Raw genomic sequence first — 8854 nt, forward strand, 5'->3', positions numbered from 1 at the left:
AGATTTGTTTTATCAAGACCTATTAACCATTTCCATTTTCTTATTAAATGCATGCTGTATAATTTGGGATTTTTCCCAACGTGATGTAATTATGATGTATCATTTCCTTCAAATAAAGGCCCTGTCCTCTCTTGGTGTTAATTTGAGCGTGTGAACTTTATACTTTGAACTAATTGGTTGCTGTCGAAATCCCCTGAATGTGAGTAATTCGATCAGGTATTCCATAACCATTGTACAATTTAATTTGAGTAATTTAATTGGATTTGACTGCTCATTTCTGGGCCACTCTCCACTCAGTATGCAAGAACTGCAGAGCTGCAGAGGTATCCTGAGGCAAACACACACACTAGCTGCCACCGGTCTCTCACACCAACAGAGCTGGAACTTCCCAGCAGATAGCACAGCTGGATCAGATAGTGGACGACTGGATCGCTGCTTCAAGATACTAAGTTGGTGATGTTAAAAGATAAAGTGAAACAAAATGTAAGGTTAAGATCTTTAATTCAAGGTGATGGTCAGCCCACACTACTATCCATCATGGGTCCGAGGTAATAAGAACATAATATGTTTACTCGAGCTGTGATTTTTCTGTATTTTAACGCTAAAACAGAGGGATTGCTCTTTATAAATTGCATTAACGCAGGCAGTGCCATCTCATTTCGTCGCTCCTCCAACCAATTGAGCTTGTAGCCTGCGCGTAATGTCATTCACGTTGCACCACACAGGACTTTATCTGCCCTTAGAGGGTCAGCCATCTTGTCTTAGTGATAGCTGAGGCCTGGAGACTTGGAGGCGGCAGAGAGCAAAAGCAGCAGAGACAGGCTCCCCTGACACCCTGATGTGCTGGGAAAACAGTGCAAGGACCATGCTGAGAGACAGAAAGCGAGCGGATGAAAAAGAGAGGAAGAAAGGATGAGAGAGAGAGAGCGAGAGAGAGACACAGAATAGAGATACTGAGAGAGAGATGCCTATGGGCAACACTGGCACTGTCTTGCCTGGGCCCTCCTCCTAGTGCCAGAGACTGGGATGACGCTGCCACTCTGCATCAGCCTTATGCAGTATTCATAGCAGCAGGTCCTTCTAACACAATTTGTGACCTCCACCCCAGCAGAGGAATATTGGAGTTTAACAATGGCCGGCTCTGTAGGGAGCGAGCGTGTCGAGACCCCGGCGAGCGACTTCCCCGTCTATTATTTCTCTTTTTATATATTGTGTAGAATGTGTCTTTTCTGGGGAATTCTACAATAAAATGACTGTTATTTATCATTACCAAGCTCTTTATCATTTAGTCAATAAAAGGCCTCTCACTTTCTCCCTCTCCTTCCCTCCATCGCAGTCTGGGAGTCAGATATCTGTATTAGTCCCCCCTCCTGCCTCGGGGCGAGCTGTGTCAAAAGCTAAATCATGATCAGCTATGGCTTTCTGGCTAAATTGTGTATGAAGGCCCCAGGCAGGAAAGGTGCACATGCTCATTATTGGAGACCAAGAGAGAAAGAGAGTGAAGTTTGCACAAACGCACTCGACCACGCACATGCATGCACGCACGCACAAATGCACGCATGCAGGCACGCGCACACACACACACACACACACACACAACCAAAACAAGGATAGATTGCAACACACACATGCTAAGAGTACGTGATGATCTGTGTTCTTGCCTTCATGTAATGGTACGAATCATGTGAATGGTTGACTCTTTTACATGCTGATCACCACGTTGCATAGTTTTGAATAATCTGTTTGGAATTTAAGACATTAACGCTCATTCTTTCTAAGCCAAAGAAGAAGTGTGCCAAAGAAACTAGGCTTACATCCACATTGTTGTATGCTACAAAGTTACAGAACTTTGATATGGACTGTATTCATTTATATAGGGCCTTTCTAGTCTTAACGACTAGTCAAAGCGTTTTAATATAATACAGGAACCATTCACCATTCGCACACTGTGGCAGTGGCTGCCGTACAAGGTGCCACCTGCTCATCAGATAAACACTCACACACATTTACACCCTGATGGCGCAGCATCGGGGTGTAAAGTTCAGTGTCTTGCCCTAGGACACTTCGACATGGATGACAGGTGACCGCTTTACACCTGAACCACAGCCGCCGCTATGCAGTGTGTTGGAACAGTTCCAGAGGTTGTATCTCCAGGAATTATTCGCCTCGTCATCAACATTCAGTGCTAACCTGGTCCTACCAGACTCTGGTACATTTCATTTGTACAGAGAGTTTGGCCTCTCTCTTTTGACAAGTGTTAACTTCCTTGAAGGCAGGTACTCTGTTGAAGTTTAAAACGGTTGTTTCTGCCCAGAAGTACAAAGGGCGAGGCCAGGCTAGTTTGGTGCCAACATGGGAGATGTTGTGCCCTTCAGTGGGGCAGAAGATTAGTGTGGGTGGTACATGGGTGTCTAGACTTTCATTCAGGTGACTGGGGTTTGTTACCTGTAAAACACCTGCAATTAACGCTTGCCTCTAAATTAACCCAAATACCATGTTACCTATTACTGCAAACCTCCAATATTGACTGTTCGTTTGTGTTCATCCTACTGTCCACTTTATTCCCATGTGATGCCTTTATCCTTGCAGTGCTGTTGTTTATACTTGTATGTCTACATTATTCTCTTATATTGTCCATATTTAATGCTGGTATCTAGACCTCATCCTTGCTGCACTATGGCACTTATTTGAATGCTAATCTCACGCTTATACATCCCTTTGTACACTTGATTTTTTATTTTTTATTTTTTATTTTATTGTCCATATTATTCATGCGGATTTGTTAGTTTTTTGCTTTGTATGTATGTGTATGTCGAGTGTGATGTCTGTAAGCTTCCGGGACCTTACATTTCTCCTTGGGGATCAATAAAATATCTATCTATCTATCTATCTATCTATCTATCTATCTATCTATCTATCTATCTATCTATCTATCTATCTATCTATCTATCTATCTATCTATCTATCTATCTAATGATATTTCCCTAATAATATCAAATGTTTTAGATGCCTAATGCTAGACATGCCTTAACGCAACCCTGTCTTCTAGAAAGAACATTCATATAATAATTTGCAGCGGCAAATAGGAATGGAATGCTGCCGGATTACGTTTTCTATTATCATTTTGAGGAACTGTTTTTAATTAACACACAAGATGTATGCTGAGAATGCATTTAATTTGTTTGTTGGAATCTTAGCAACTAAAACAGGAATGTTTTTTTTGTTTACTATTTAGGCACTTAAGGTTAGGGAAATATCGTGGGTTTTTGAAAAATTGAAAAAGTCAAAACTGCCCTAAAGCACAAAACATTGACCTGAAGCCACAATCCTACTTAAACTTTGTCAAGCGAATTCTAATTGGCAATAATCAACTATTGGTTCCTTTTCTTCTCCTATTTACGGGGTTTGGCGGGATGTTAAGGGTGACAGCGACGTACATAACATAGCCAAGTCAGCCCTCCAAGCCCATGCGTGCTAACTGTGGTAAATACGGATCAGAAGTGTGCAACAACACTCTTTGCTGATTGAGATATCACACTCTCAGGGACCATATCATATTAAGATATTGTGAGCCGTAAACTCACCACTTCTAGCTGGATGCAGAAGGTAACATTTCCTTCAAGACTGACCTGCAAGACCTCTGTTATTCAGGACAGCCTGCTTCCGTCTCACTCAGACTCACCCTGGGTCTGCGACTGCAGCTGCCTGTCCCAAAGAGCAGCGTGACAGCATGGGGTGCTCCCTCTGCTCTGCAGCTGCTTCAGGGGACCAAAAACACCGCAGAAGTACTCTGCCCACTGACAACCCCACCACAAGACTTACAGCTCAACTTGAAGAATCTCAGTCAACTGAGGGGTTACAAACAGATACCTCAAAGCTTTCAGAGGCCACCCCAATATCATTGTCCTTGTCTGACAATATAGACACATATGCACACACATAGTATAAAGTTACCAGATTTGTTGAGGTCTACCCTGCATATGCAGGACACATACGCAATGAGAACCATGATACCTAATGTAAATTTCCTTGTTTCAGTTGATTCACACGTCGTTATTGTATCGTGAAACAAAATTTAAGAAGGTACAGTGAAATAAATTCAGAGCTTGAAAGCATCAGCTATCTACCCAAGCATACAGGACTTGGTGTCCCCCTTTAGGACATTATCACCTTGTCCAGTCCTCTAGAGGGCCCTCCCCTCCCCTGTGGGCCAGCGCTTCCTGCTAGCGCTAATTAATTAAGAGGGCAGGTTGGCCACAGTGGAGAGCGGGCCCAGAGCCTTTTCATCTACCAGACAGGATGCCAAGAGACTTACTGCCTCCTCTCCCAAAAACGCCTCGCGATGCTATGGATGAAAACTGTACTGTGAGGGGAATTAGCTGTAGCTGTATTAAGAAATTTTCTTTTTCACATACTGTGAGCGTGCTATAACTACCTGTTTGCGCTGTGCAATGTCGATTGATTTTTTTTGGATAACTAGCTCACTTTGGCGGTAGTCTAATCAGATGCAAATGATACCCACCTATTATCCATAGGTCTTACTGTACTGTAAACTTTGACCTACTAGACATTTAGATTAAAATACACCACTTAACACCAGTGTACAGCCCTACATAATAACATTTGCACATGATTCTTGTACACACAGTAGAAAAAAAAGTGTCTGAAGGAAATAGAGCTGGGAAGCAAGTGAGGGAAATAATACGACCACATTTAATGAAAGGTTAAATTTTCATTTACTCACTATTGACTGAGCTGAAAGGGCCATTATTTATTGTATTGGCATGATGTGGCCCATTAGTGCTGTATTGGAATTGGTTTGGCTTCTTTCTCTCTTCCCTTCTCACTGATTCTGTGTTGTTCAGCGTTGTGAGATCGCTCCAAGCTAAAGTGTGAAAAAAGACCTGTATGTGTATGTGTGTCTGTGTGTGTATTTCTGTATGCATTTCCACACATGTGTGCACGAGAGAGAGACATAGGCTGTGCACAACTCCTCAAACTTTCCCCCCTCTGAATTCCTTTTGTTCAGCTATCCATCGTCTGCATCTTCACGTATCGCGCCGTGATTCAGCCATCGATCTGTTGTTCTCACGATCCCACTGACACATCAATGACAATCTAATTCCGTTCAACGGATTTTATCGGCCGCTGTCTCCGCAAAGTGACAAGACACATTGCGGCCGCGTGTAACCTAATTAAAGGGTGCTCAGCTCAATCCAGATTAAGTCACGAGACACTGTGGCTCTAGCTAACACGCGGCACATTCATTTACAGAGGCTTTCTAATTGGGGTCGGTGGAAGGGAGGCAAGAGGTGCGAATGTTGCTTTGTTTCAAGTCATAGAAAGCCAAAAGACTTTAAAGAATTTATTTATCTGTTTATAAGCATCCTGGTGTACTCAAGACATTATTGCAATGAGGCAACATCTACATAATTCCACGCTCAACATAAGGGCCCTGAGGCCAAACTGTGCACAAATATTCAAACAAGATCAGGTTAATGGCTTTGAGACTAATAAGGTTGTATAAACCTCTTGTCTGTTTTTTTTTTTATTCTTGCGTAGAAACAGTACATTAAAGCATAATTGAATCCCTGATCTGCAAGTCAGGAGATGTTTGGCCTTTCTGACCCGAAGCCTTGCTTTTTATATAATTATTTCACTGCTGTTGCTGTGTTGTCACGCCCACTCTGTTACCGTGCAACAAACCAATGCTGTGAGGCTCCAATTCAGTCCCTCCGCAATAAAGACTACGGTGGTAAACCCCGTATGTTTGCTCTGCCCCATGTCCAGAAGTATGTAGCGTGCTCTGCTGAGGTTGTGATGGCATTGTTTGTTTTATTTAAATATGTTATTTAAACTCGATAGACTGAGGTCCCTTCTGTATTGCCGCTTCCACGCCACAGTTTGGACAGCAGTGAACGCGGCAGCGCAAAAAGTCTCCTCGGCCTGCACGCTACATACCTCGCAGGGAGCCACAGGAAATGGTGCGGAGCGAACGTAGGGGTTAACTACCAGTCTTTCTTGCAGACGGACTGGTATGGAGACTCACAACATTGGTGTGTTGCACGGGAACAGGTGATTGAGTGGGTGGACTTAACCTGCTGGTTAAACACAAATAAAAAGAAGGTGTCATTGTATAAATAATGAATGCACAATGGATAGCAGTAGAAAGTGATATCTACAATTACCAAATTAATATTTGGCAAAACATCAGAACAACGTGAGCACATTTTTATTTGTCAGCCTGATGCCTTCTTGTTTGCCCCCCATTAATGTGCCGGATGGTTTCTTCCTTCTGTAATGGCAGGAAGGATTATTGTTTTCAGATTTGAAAATGTGTGTATTTATTGATGTTTATTTTTAATCAAAAAGAATGCAAACTCTATGTATTTTAGGTGTGTTTTATAACAACACTGAGCTATCCTCAGCCTCTGATGGCTCTTACTGTTTTATTGTATTTTAGTATTTATTATTTTTATCTATTTTTTTATCTTTTTAAACCAGATGCTCTTATTTTGTTTTTACAATGTTTTACATTAATTGTTTTGTATGTTTGAGTTTTCTGTGCAGCACTTTGGTAACTTTGTGTTTGTAAAATGTGCTATACAAATAAAGTGGATTGGATTGGATCCTGGAGCCTATCAATGAGCTTATTTGTTTATTCTCCTTCATTGACTTTCTTTTAGCGGGAGCATGTTGTGAGTTCTCCGTCGCCCCTGTCAGTTGTGATGATCATGAACACAACCTTTTGAGGTTTGGGAATATAAAATACAGCTGGAAGTTAGGTTGCTTTTTTTCTATCTTTCTTTTTAATTGTAAAAAAAAATTCAAAACCGTAAAGAAAGCACCTTTCCTAAAACATAAACATGCAGGCATTTATGTCACCACCTCCACATCCTAAAACCCTTACCATTGCCACTTAGCAATTCCTTTCAGAAAAAAAGCAATATGGAATTGTGGCTTAAAATGTAAAACACAATCTAGACACTACCAACCCTCTCTGTCTACTCAAACATTTATTGATGCTAAAATGCGACATACGTAGCATGCAAAAATAAATATTCACGTGATGTTTGCATCTGCACTGCTGTGACCTGACCCCGGCAGAAAGTCTGGTCTCCGACGTACAGTACAGTATTTCTGTGGTTTTATAAAGGAAAGCTAACTAAAAGCGCTCTGACAGAGGGCAACAGATGGCCTGGGTTTCAGACAGACTTTTCAGTGTCACAATCACACACACATAGACACACACACACACATGCTCAACAGTGTCACGGAGGTCAATGTGCTAAGTATGGCAATGCCACAGTGAGGGCCATCTGGCAAACTGGGGGTCAGGGCTAGACCTCCAGGAGCTGTGACCGGCACCAACTGAGCTCGTTCCCTCAGAGTTTGTGCATTTCTTGTGTAGATCACACGGACTACGATTGTTGTTCTAGCTTTTGCAGATCGCGATTCACAGTGTGGTGATTTGAAGTGTTTCTTTGCTTTGCGTCATAGTCTATAACACATTGGAATGCACCCCCGGTACCGCACGTTCACCTACACGGAACACTCATACCTGCATGCTCTTCAAATCTTACGACGCCATCATTTCCCCTTGACACGCTCTCTTTCCTCCTGTTTCCTAAACTCTACATAAACAGCGTGGGGCTTTACTGCCTTGTTTTCTGTCTGTCGGCGCGCTGTGCCAGCATCCGACACCAGCTCCCTGCCACTTTCACAGGCTGTAAACATCTGGGCAAGGCCTTTCATCTGGTCAATGTGGCAAGGGGACCCAGGGGCTCTGGATTAGCGCCACGATAAAAACAGGCTCCTGCACTTGGTTTAGCAAGCTTCCAGCGCACCACTGTGACAAGCTGTGTTAAAAAAAAAGCTTCACAGGCCAACACCACAAATTAATAGTTCCCTCCAGAAGGCAAACTTGTTCCAGAGTAGGCTCATTAATTTAGCATTAAAAACGACAAGAACTATGAGACATTACGTTGCTATTTCAGTGTGTTTCCATGTAATTTTTTTAATAAGAACTGTAGTACACATAAAGTATATTATTCTGTTAATATTGATAATTCAACGGATTTTTATATAAAAGGCGTATTCCTCCGAGTAAACATGAACTCAAAACTGAAGTGAGGAGTTCATATAACAGTATTAAATACATTTTCATTATTTCCATGGCACCTTTGCTTCATTGGACAATGTTAGAGTGATAAAGATAGAAGACTGAAGGGATGACAAGCAAAAGTCATTGTGACCCCCCATGGCATGTACCCTATCCTGCAGAGCCACTCTCTTCCCTGGGGCTTTTATTTTCTAAACTTCACAATAAATCTTCAGAAGCAAGTTGTCAGTCAGCACCAGTGTCATCACAAGAGATGATGTCAATCATCTATCTATATATAGACTCATATGGACGCAGATATGTTTACGGTGTGTTTTATCTCACTGAAAGGGCAAGTGATTTTCCTTCACCGCTGTGTCAGGGTTGAGATGGACTGCGGTTCAACTGCATTAATATTTTAAGGAACCTCTGCAACCGGTCTCACCCTCATCCATTATTTAGTTGCTTTCTGACACTCACGGATTGTTGTCCCTGGGTGACACACAGGCAGCATCCAAATCTTAGCCCACCTAGTGAAATAGCCGAGATGCTCATAGGATATACACAGGTCTGTATCTCTACCCACTTAGCTCTGAATGGTTCGATGAGTCCTTACCCTGGTGGGAACCTGCAAATGTAAGCAAATCGTTCGGTATGCATTAGTATGAGGCTACATATGGACCAAGTGATACAATGTAATGTATGTCCCTCAGTCTGTGGAGTTAATTGTCCCACTACCTGGCTTGCATGATG

This window comes from Etheostoma cragini, chromosome 22 (genome assembly GCF_013103735.1).
Source record: "Etheostoma cragini isolate CJK2018 chromosome 22, CSU_Ecrag_1.0, whole genome shotgun sequence".
Lineage (NCBI taxonomy): Eukaryota > Metazoa > Chordata > Actinopteri > Perciformes > Percidae > Etheostoma > Etheostoma cragini.